We start from the raw sequence: 9,049 nt of genomic DNA on the forward strand, positions 1-9,049 counted from the left end.
CTTGATTGTGGTGAGCACATAAAACAATGACAAATGTAACAAAAGGGTGTTTTAGTGTCGGATTTTTTTTTCTCTTTATGTCACTAAATTATAAAAGTAATGACTGCTTAATAACGAAATTAAAATTACAGGCATGTATAACATAGGGATCAACCACCTCCCACACCTGTCACCATTCTATTACCCCTGCCTGGATTTGGGTATAAGGAGTTCAGTGCTTCACCTTTCTGAATTCGTCTGTATGTGCATTTACAACTAAGTAAGTGGGATCTTACTATGACTGTTCTCCAACTTGGTTTTGTCATTTTATTATATGTTATAGAGATCTTCCCGTGTCGGTGCACATTGGATGCTTCCTGGGCTTTTTGACAGCTGCAGAAAATTCCACTTTATTGCAGCACAATTTATGTAGTCATTCCCCCAAAAGAGGAACGTTTAAACAGTCTCAGGAGTTTTACCACATCAAAACCACAGTAAATATCTCTGTACATACATCTTTGCACTCTTGTTTTTTCTTGAATCAATTCTTAGAACTGAAGACAAATCACTGGGTCAGAGGGCATGTGCATTTTCAGTTTTGATACTAATTTCCAGTTTGTCCTCCTAAAAAAGACCCACTATGCCCTTTATCCTCCTACCAAAGTTTTAAAGAATGTGTTTTCCTTATGCTCTAGGCAATGCCAAGTGTTAATAATCTTTAATATTTCCTCACTTACTGATGAAGAAAATGTGAGCGTAAATGCAGGGACATCAGGGGAGCTTACCCTTCTGGAAAAGCAGAAGGGGATCATCTGTGGGGATTGAAGAGAAGGGAGAGGGATGATGCTGAAGGACTAGGAAACTTTAGGGGACGGCCACTTGGGTGACGTGGGACAGGAGCTGAGCCAGAATATGTCTAAGCAGCTGTAAAGGCCAGAGGAAATGGAAAAAAAAAAAAGCTCAAAAGATTTTATGAAGTAAATACAGTTATTTATATGAATTCTCTGGTTTTGGAGCAAGAACAATAACAAGAAAATGGATGGCTGGGAGGATTGAAGGTTGGTCAAGTTGGTGTTGTAACAGAGTTAACTGGTGAGAAATAGAAACTTCTCCTGGTGGAGTGATGACCTGGAGGTCTAGAAGTGGGACCAGGAGAAGTGAGTCAAGGAGAAGGGATGCTAGAGCAGAAGAAAATAGAAGGTTCACAAGATCACAGTTAGCTCACAGTCAGGTGAGAGGCAAGGTTGAAGGAAAGTGCAGGAGTTGGAGCAACTCAGATAGCTGGTGATGATCAGAGAGTCACTTCTGAGTTGTCAGCACGGCAATGGAGCAGCTTCGGGCTACGATGGCATGTGGGCAACAGAGTAGGTGCTACAGTGGAATAGAGCTCAAGGTTGCCAGAGAGCATCAGGCAGAGCCAGGACAAAGGGGTGCTAGCCGGGTCATCCTCTGGGATGGCAGGATAGGCTGGAACCAGATGTGATAGGCCTCGAGGGTGCTTGAAGGCATGAATGATCTGGAGGTTGGTGGAAGATGGTTGATGATGGAAGACAGGTGGCAGTGGGTAGCTAGAGACAAGAACTGGTCAGTAGGTGACTGTGAAGGAGGCACAGCCTACCAGTCCTTACAAGGGTTTGTGTGTTGAGGGTCACAGTAGTGGGAAGAAGGAAGTATTTATCTTCTGGGGTTGCTTTGAGGATTAAACTAAATATCACATTTTAAACATGAAGCATTTGTTACTGAAACACAGTTCAGTGTGCAAAAAATGACAGCTATAATGACTCACATCATAGAGAATTTAAAAATACATATCCATTTTGGGCTTCCCTGGTGGCGCAGTGGTTGAGAGTCCACCTGCCGATGCAGGGGACACGGGTTTGTGCCCCGGTCCGGGAAGATCCCACATGCCGCGGAGCGGCTGGGCCCGTGAGCCATGGCCGCTGAGCCTGCGCGTCCGGAGCCGGTGCTCCGCAACGGGAGAGGCCACAACAGTGAGAGGCCCGCGTACCGCAACAACAACAAAACAAACAAACAAACAAAAAAATCCATTTTAAAGATACAAATCTTCACAATATTGTAAATTCTAACTGAAAAATACATTGGGCATACGGACAATCTCTCAACACACAGACAGAACCTTCTTATGTGGATACAAACAGAGATCCTAGGAAAAAAGCCAACTCCGTGGTTTTAATGGTTTCTCACACACAAAATCAAATATAGAAATTCACACTTTAAATCTCTTAAAATGAGAAACTGTTTCTGTCCTTAAAGTTTGCGTTGTCTTCTGACTTATGCTCAGGTCTTGCTATTTTAAAATAAGACCAAATTATATCAGATAAGAACAATTAGGGACCATTGAAGTCCGATTCTGTTCAGTGAAGCTATTGATTCTGTGAGTGTTAGATGTTCAGAGTTAGTCTCCACTGGTTTGTTCGTGGATGATTTAATAAAGCTGCCCCTACCACACTTCTCTTCCACTGTACCTGATGGTGCTGGGGAGTCTTTGCAGGCTGACCGAGTGCAAGTCAGATAAATACACTCCAGTTCTGGAAAGACATCCTCCCCTTAGGTTATCACCAGTGCCTTTGATAGGTGTCTTAGCCTCAACATAGCAGTTAACCACATATATAACCTACCTTTTTTTTTTTTTTTAGCATTTTAAAAACCCTTTAATTGAAGTATCTGTACACAAATACATACATACATGTATAGGCATTTAAATTTTCAAACTCTTTATTGAAGTTATATATGTAAGGGTATAGCTCATTAATTTTCACAAACTAAAAACACATAACTTGCACCCAGATCATGAAACAGAATATTACCATAGCACTAGTACCCCAGACTTCCCGCTCTGCTCCCTTTTAGACAATAACAGTTGTAGAGATATAACTTATCTTTATATCCCTTTGGTTTTTAGTGTGTTGGGTTATTTTTTTTCCCTGTGAAGGTAATTTGTTGTTCTACTCATGACTTATTCACCAATATTTTTAGCAAAGCAATGAGATTTTTGGCAGCATTAATTCCTAAAAGTAGAGGCTAACCTATTATTTAAGCTTTGTTAGGAATTCACACGCTGGACTGTTTCAGGTTTTGTTGTGTTCCCTCTACCCTTTCTGCCTTGCTTTCCCAGGCTAACTCTTGACAATCCCTCAAGATTCAATTCAGGGATCTTCCTCAGTGGTTTCCTTGAAGTCCTAGATTGAACTAAGTGCCCCTTACCTCGTTTCCCAAAAGGTGACCACATTATATGAACGTGACCTTCTAATGGGTCTATCTCTCCTGCTACACAGGAGCCTGGAGAGCAGGGACTTGTTTCAATCCTCTTTGCTCTCCCAACATCCAATAGGCATTTAAGACACAGAGCCTAAGGCCTGTAAAATATGTGAGATCTGAAATAAAATACTGCAGATATTATATAATATGTATAATATATGATATTATATAATATGATATATAATAAAATATAATATATAATAAAATGGTGTGAGCCCATGATATGAAAAGAAAAGCACAAAATCTAAATTAGTACTAGTTTTATGGGATATCTTCAAAATGTAACATTAAGTCAACTGATCAACTAGAATTCAATTTGTAGTTTATATAAAAATTTAAGTGTTAAATCACAAGAACTAAATAATTCATTCTCAAAGACTCATGATTATAAAAGTTATATAAACCAAACTCACCATTACATTTAATATAGGAAATAGGGATAGCTGGATGTTTGATAATACACGATACGTTTTCTAAGAGGCAGCGTGCCCAGGGCCAACCACGTCCCCCGCCAAACATACAGTGCCTGGAACCCAGCAGGAACTCACAAATGTTTGTTGAGATGTTCCTGCTAAATTTCATTTCAATTCTGCAAGCACTGCTCAGAGATATTATAGCCGAGCCCTTGCTGGGGGGCTCAGGTTGATCATGTAATAAAGATTCCATCCTGCAAGGAGCTTGAAATGTAGTAGTGGGAAAGACAAACAAGTATAGACCAACCAAGAATGACATTTCCTTTTGCCTTCTATTTACCTATCCCGTTGAGAAAACTTCCATCCATGAACACAGTTTGCACTAGGACATTCAGACTTTATAAAAGGACTGCACAGCCCCATCTCTGTAGGCAAAACTTCCTGAGCAAATTTGAGTCTGTTTTCCATTTTCTAAGATGGGATGCAATTGGTGAACATCTTTCCATTGACAGTAGTCCAGGTAAACATTTAGCAAAGATCACAGATCTAGGAAGGCCCACATTCCTGAATAAGATACTGGAATAGATACTCCGTCGTTGTGTATCTCTTTTTGTAGTTTGACCCTTGAAATAATAACAAATTTAAAAGTACGTCTCTGGACAGCTCTTCTGCCTCACCTGATGAAAATTCTGTTTCTTTGTGCAGGACAGTCTTCTCTCCCGCAATCATCATGCCGACCCACAACTCTTCCACACACCTTTTAAAGCCTAGCCCAAATTCCACTGCCTTCTGAAAGACTCTCCTGAACTTCTCCTTTCTACTTTCAAGAGAGGTAACCTTTCTCTTCTCTGAACTCCCATTCCACTTACTGTCTGCTCTGAGATCGTTTTGCAAGCTTGCATTTTCCCTTGACTTGATTATAAGGCCATGTTTGAAAGGGGCAGATCCCATCTTGCTCATTGTTCCGTTCCCCACAATGTCTGTTGTGTATGGGGTTTTCCATGAACAGTCGCTGAACACAAAGGTTGAGCTTGGGGGTCTAACTCAAATGTATACATGCACAGGAGGGTGTGGAATAAGGATTTGGTGCATATCACCATAGTTACGATAAATTTTTCTTGTACCTCACAAGGAGGTATTCCTCACAACCAATTCCTTAACATTTTTTTTTAGGTGGTCTTCAGTTTTTGATGTTTTTGGTGTTTGTTTCCTGTGGGGTGTTTTAATTTTGGAGATTTATCAGTGAAACTAATCTATCATTTGGGCTAAGAAATTATCGTCATCCACACGGTCTTAAAGGGAGTTGTAGTACTCTATGGTGAACCACTTCCTTGCCTGACCTCCTTTAAAGCATGTGATACTGATTTCACTAATTTGTTAGCACCCTCTAATACTCTGCGGGTCACTCTGCATCTTGAAACCAACTGACTGAAGGAGCAAATAGAATAACTGAAAATAGCCTCTTGCCCACTAGAGACCCAATCAAATGCCATAGCTCCTGTAAAGACTCTTTGAATCCTGTGTTCTTCCCTTCTCTAACATGTTGGCTACTTTCTCAGTTGTAATGGGGCAGGGTGCGGGGAGTTGCAGAGGACCCTGGTAGTATTACATGTACAAAGCCATACGCTGAAGGCTCTGCTCCTTCTTCGAGATAATCCACTCCCCCGAAATGATTTTCCCCTAACCATTTCCTGCCTGCTCTCAGTTCAGTGTTTCTCAAACGTCAAACATTCCTTTCCCATACAATCTTCAAGACTTTTTTTGTGTACTACCTGTATTAGTTTTTACTTAATCATTTTCTTTATTATTTCCTCTTTTTTACTTAAGTAAAGCCTCACCTTAGTCCCCCAACCTTACCCAAGATTTATAGAGTAGGGGAATCTGGGGCTTCCTAAATCCCTCCACTTCGTCCCTCAGATTCTATCTTGGCCAGAGAACCTTGCACACAAAGGGACTCTGTAAATAGTGGCGAAAGGAGCAATGTGTCAATGCTGCTAAGAAGACCACGATCAACTTCCCGTTCCTCCTTTTGCCTAGTCTAGGTTTTAAACACCCTGAAATTGGTGGCCGCAGTGTTAAGACTAGTAATTTATAAACGCATAAAAGTCTCATTTTGTAGTAATCTAAAAAGACAGAGTTGATCTTCATTTTATTGGTATTGAACTATGCTAAAAGGTATATAATGGCCTTGTTTGTACGCCTCCCATAACGTAGTCCTTCCAAATGGACATACACATGGATGCACACACACAAACACATTTTTTAAATTGTCACAGTGATTAAAAAAAAATAGAATGAGGCTGAGAAGCTCACTGCTAAAGTAGGGTGGAGATGTTTTTCCTCACAGCTTGAACTGTTTGCTTTGGTAATCAACTCCAGCTAGTAAACATCCCAAAGCATGGGCTCAGTCTTTTTCCGAGCCAAATTCATCACTTTAAGACCAAAATACATGTTCATATTTGCTGACACTATTTAGACAGCTTATGTACCAACATTCAACTCAGCTGGGTAGATGGGCTAACAGTGATATTATAACATCCTTGGTACAGAAGATTTTAGATTAAAATAGAATTTTAAGTTAAAATAACCAGCTGATGTAGCTTTGCATAACAAAGAATCACCAAGCCCCAAACATATTCGCCAATGAAATACTTGCATCATCCACCCACTGCTTTGGTTCCCCTGCATTAATAACACTTAGTAATAAGCACAGGAGTTTGCCAGCAGGAAAATGCACTTAAGTTTCCTTAGAAATGCAGACTGGTGAACAACTTTGTTCATTTAAATGTCATAAAAGTGTTTATGAAATTCCTTCTTTACTTTGCGTCCACAGCACCTAGTAAAGTGACCTTTCTCTATGTGAATTCAATGAATACCTACTGCAGTAAGAAAAGAACCAAAGATTTTGAGGATTAACTATTGAAATGGAATATGTCTAGCCTATTGTAGGCACTAAGTAATGGCAACTATTATTATCAAATTAGACCAGCACTCATTGAACAGAAATGTAAGGGATGGCATGGTAAAGCAGAAATTTAACTGAGCTTGGAGGGAGTCATAATGGGAGGCTGAGAACCTGCCCTTTAGACCCTGCAGGGAGACAGAGATTCTGCCCAGATACTACTGGGAGGCCAGTGAAGTGGGGCATACCCAAGCCACTGCCACCAGGCCATCCTTCCATGCCTGGGAGTGCTCCGTTACACACAGGAGAGCCTTGTCAGCTGTTCATGTCCCTGAGGATTGAGGTCCTTCCACGGGCAACTGCCTGCATATCGTTCCTGGGTCATCCAAGCAAAGGACTCTTGACTGTGCCCCAAGATTTTGCGAAGCCCCATCCAAATTGGAAAACTGCTCTTTCAACCCCTGCTTTTCAAGTAATGGGACACTCATAAGCTCTCCTAAACAGAGGGTGAGACGCCTTACTTACAGAGGGGAAGAGAAAGACCTGTCACCTGTATTTGGTTGGAACGAAATGGTCAAGAAACTCTTGCCAGTAAGTCATGAGATTTGGATTCCAGACCTGGTTCTGCTGCTTCTCTGGCCAAGACAGTTTACTTTTCTGAGCTGCCTTCCCTCATCTGAAAGTATTATTTCCTTCTAGCTCTTACTTTGTCTGAATTGAAAATTATCCATTTAAATTAATTCCATTTTACCGTATTGACCGTTTAACTAGTAAATGTTTTCATTGCCACACCTCTTTTTCTAAAGACATCATCCCTTCATAAGTTAGCTTTATTCTACAGAATTTATCTGCTGCCACTTTATTCTAGCAGTTAAAGTGTCCAGTTAAAAAAGTATTGAGCTCAGTTCTTGGGACAATTACTAAGCTTTGTACATAATTTAGTATATAATTTATATTAAATAAAATGAATGTGGTGATAAATGAAAAGAAAAATGAAATTCTTGAAACCAGAATATGATTTAACATGCACTGTACCAGAATAGTTCACACCTGCTTTCTGGTTTTGCTCTTAAAAACATATTTGTATTAGTTTCATCACTGACTCAAGCTTCAGATGCCCCCGCCTAGCCCTCTGAAGTCTTGGACATGTGACCTTGGCTCTCAGTCTCTTCATCCATAAATTAACCAAGTGGAACCAGGTCTCTAAAATCTTGTCTAGGTGTTTAGGTTCCAATTGCGATATTTTTTTTTTCAATTGTGATCCATTTTAAATTGCATTGTGTAGTAGCCAAAATCAACATAAGCCCCATAAGCATTATCTAAATTAGCTTATCTTCTCCTGAGCAGGGATAATGCCAAATATCCTCTCCTCGGGTTTGAGCCTCCCAGATTCTCAGAAAGCTCCCGGCTCTGTGCTCCTTCTCATTTCAATGTCTATCATGAGGGGCTCACTTTTTAGCCTCCCCAGTGATTGTATCTGCTCGTGTTTCTGTCTTCTGAGCCTCTGAAATGCCCACTGAATGGCCTAGGCCCATATTCATTGCCTTGGACCCACCCAGCCCAACACCTCCATCCCCCTCCTCCACCCCCTCCCCCTCCTCCACCCCCTCCCCCTCCTCCACCCCCATCCCCCCTCCACCCCCCCATCCCCCCCGCCAGTATTTGCAATAATGCATCTCTTCCTACACCTCTGCTTCTTCTAGGGCAGTGTTTCTTTTTTTATATAAATTTATTTGGGGCTGCATTGGGTCTTTGTTGCTGTCCGCGGGCTTTCTCTAGTTGTGGCGAGCGCCAGGGCTACTCTTCGTTGCGGTGCGTGGGCTTCTCATTGCGGTGGCTTCTCTTGTTGTGGAGCACGGGCTCCAGGTGCACAGGCTTCAGTAGTTGTGGCCTATGGGCTTGCGGGCTCTAGAGCGCAGGCTCAGTAGTTGTGGCGCACGGGCTTAGTTGCTCCGTGGCACGTGGGACCTTCCAGGACCACAGATTGAACCCATGTCCCCTGCATTGGCAGGCGGATTCTTAACCACTGAGTCACCAGGGAAGTCCCAAGGACAGTGTTTCTTAAAGAGTGATCCATGATCAATCCTGGAGGGTCGGTAAAAGATGCAGATTCCAAACCGAGAGTGATTCAGGATTTCTGGGGGTTAGGCCAGGGAAGCATTTGTACAACACGCTCCCCTGATGATCTAGGCATAATAGTTTGAAATTCACTGCTCTTTCACTAATTCCGTTTGCAATTTTTTTTTTTTAAGGAAAAAGGTGCTATATTAGACATTTTTACCAAGAATATAAGAGGGGAAAAAATGGGACCGGTGGGGAGTGAGTCGTTCAAAGCTCTATCCAGGAACCTGGTAGCACTGGTGCTGTTGGCCTATCTCGGCCAAGTAGGAACAGTTGGGAGAGAAGAGAAATAAGTCTGGGACGCCCCACGAGACCGTTAAAAGGTCGGGTGTCAACGGTCGAGGCCACGGCCCTC

Source organism: Orcinus orca, chromosome 10 (genome assembly GCF_937001465.1).
Source record: "Orcinus orca chromosome 10, mOrcOrc1.1, whole genome shotgun sequence".
NCBI lineage: Eukaryota > Metazoa > Chordata > Mammalia > Artiodactyla > Delphinidae > Orcinus > Orcinus orca.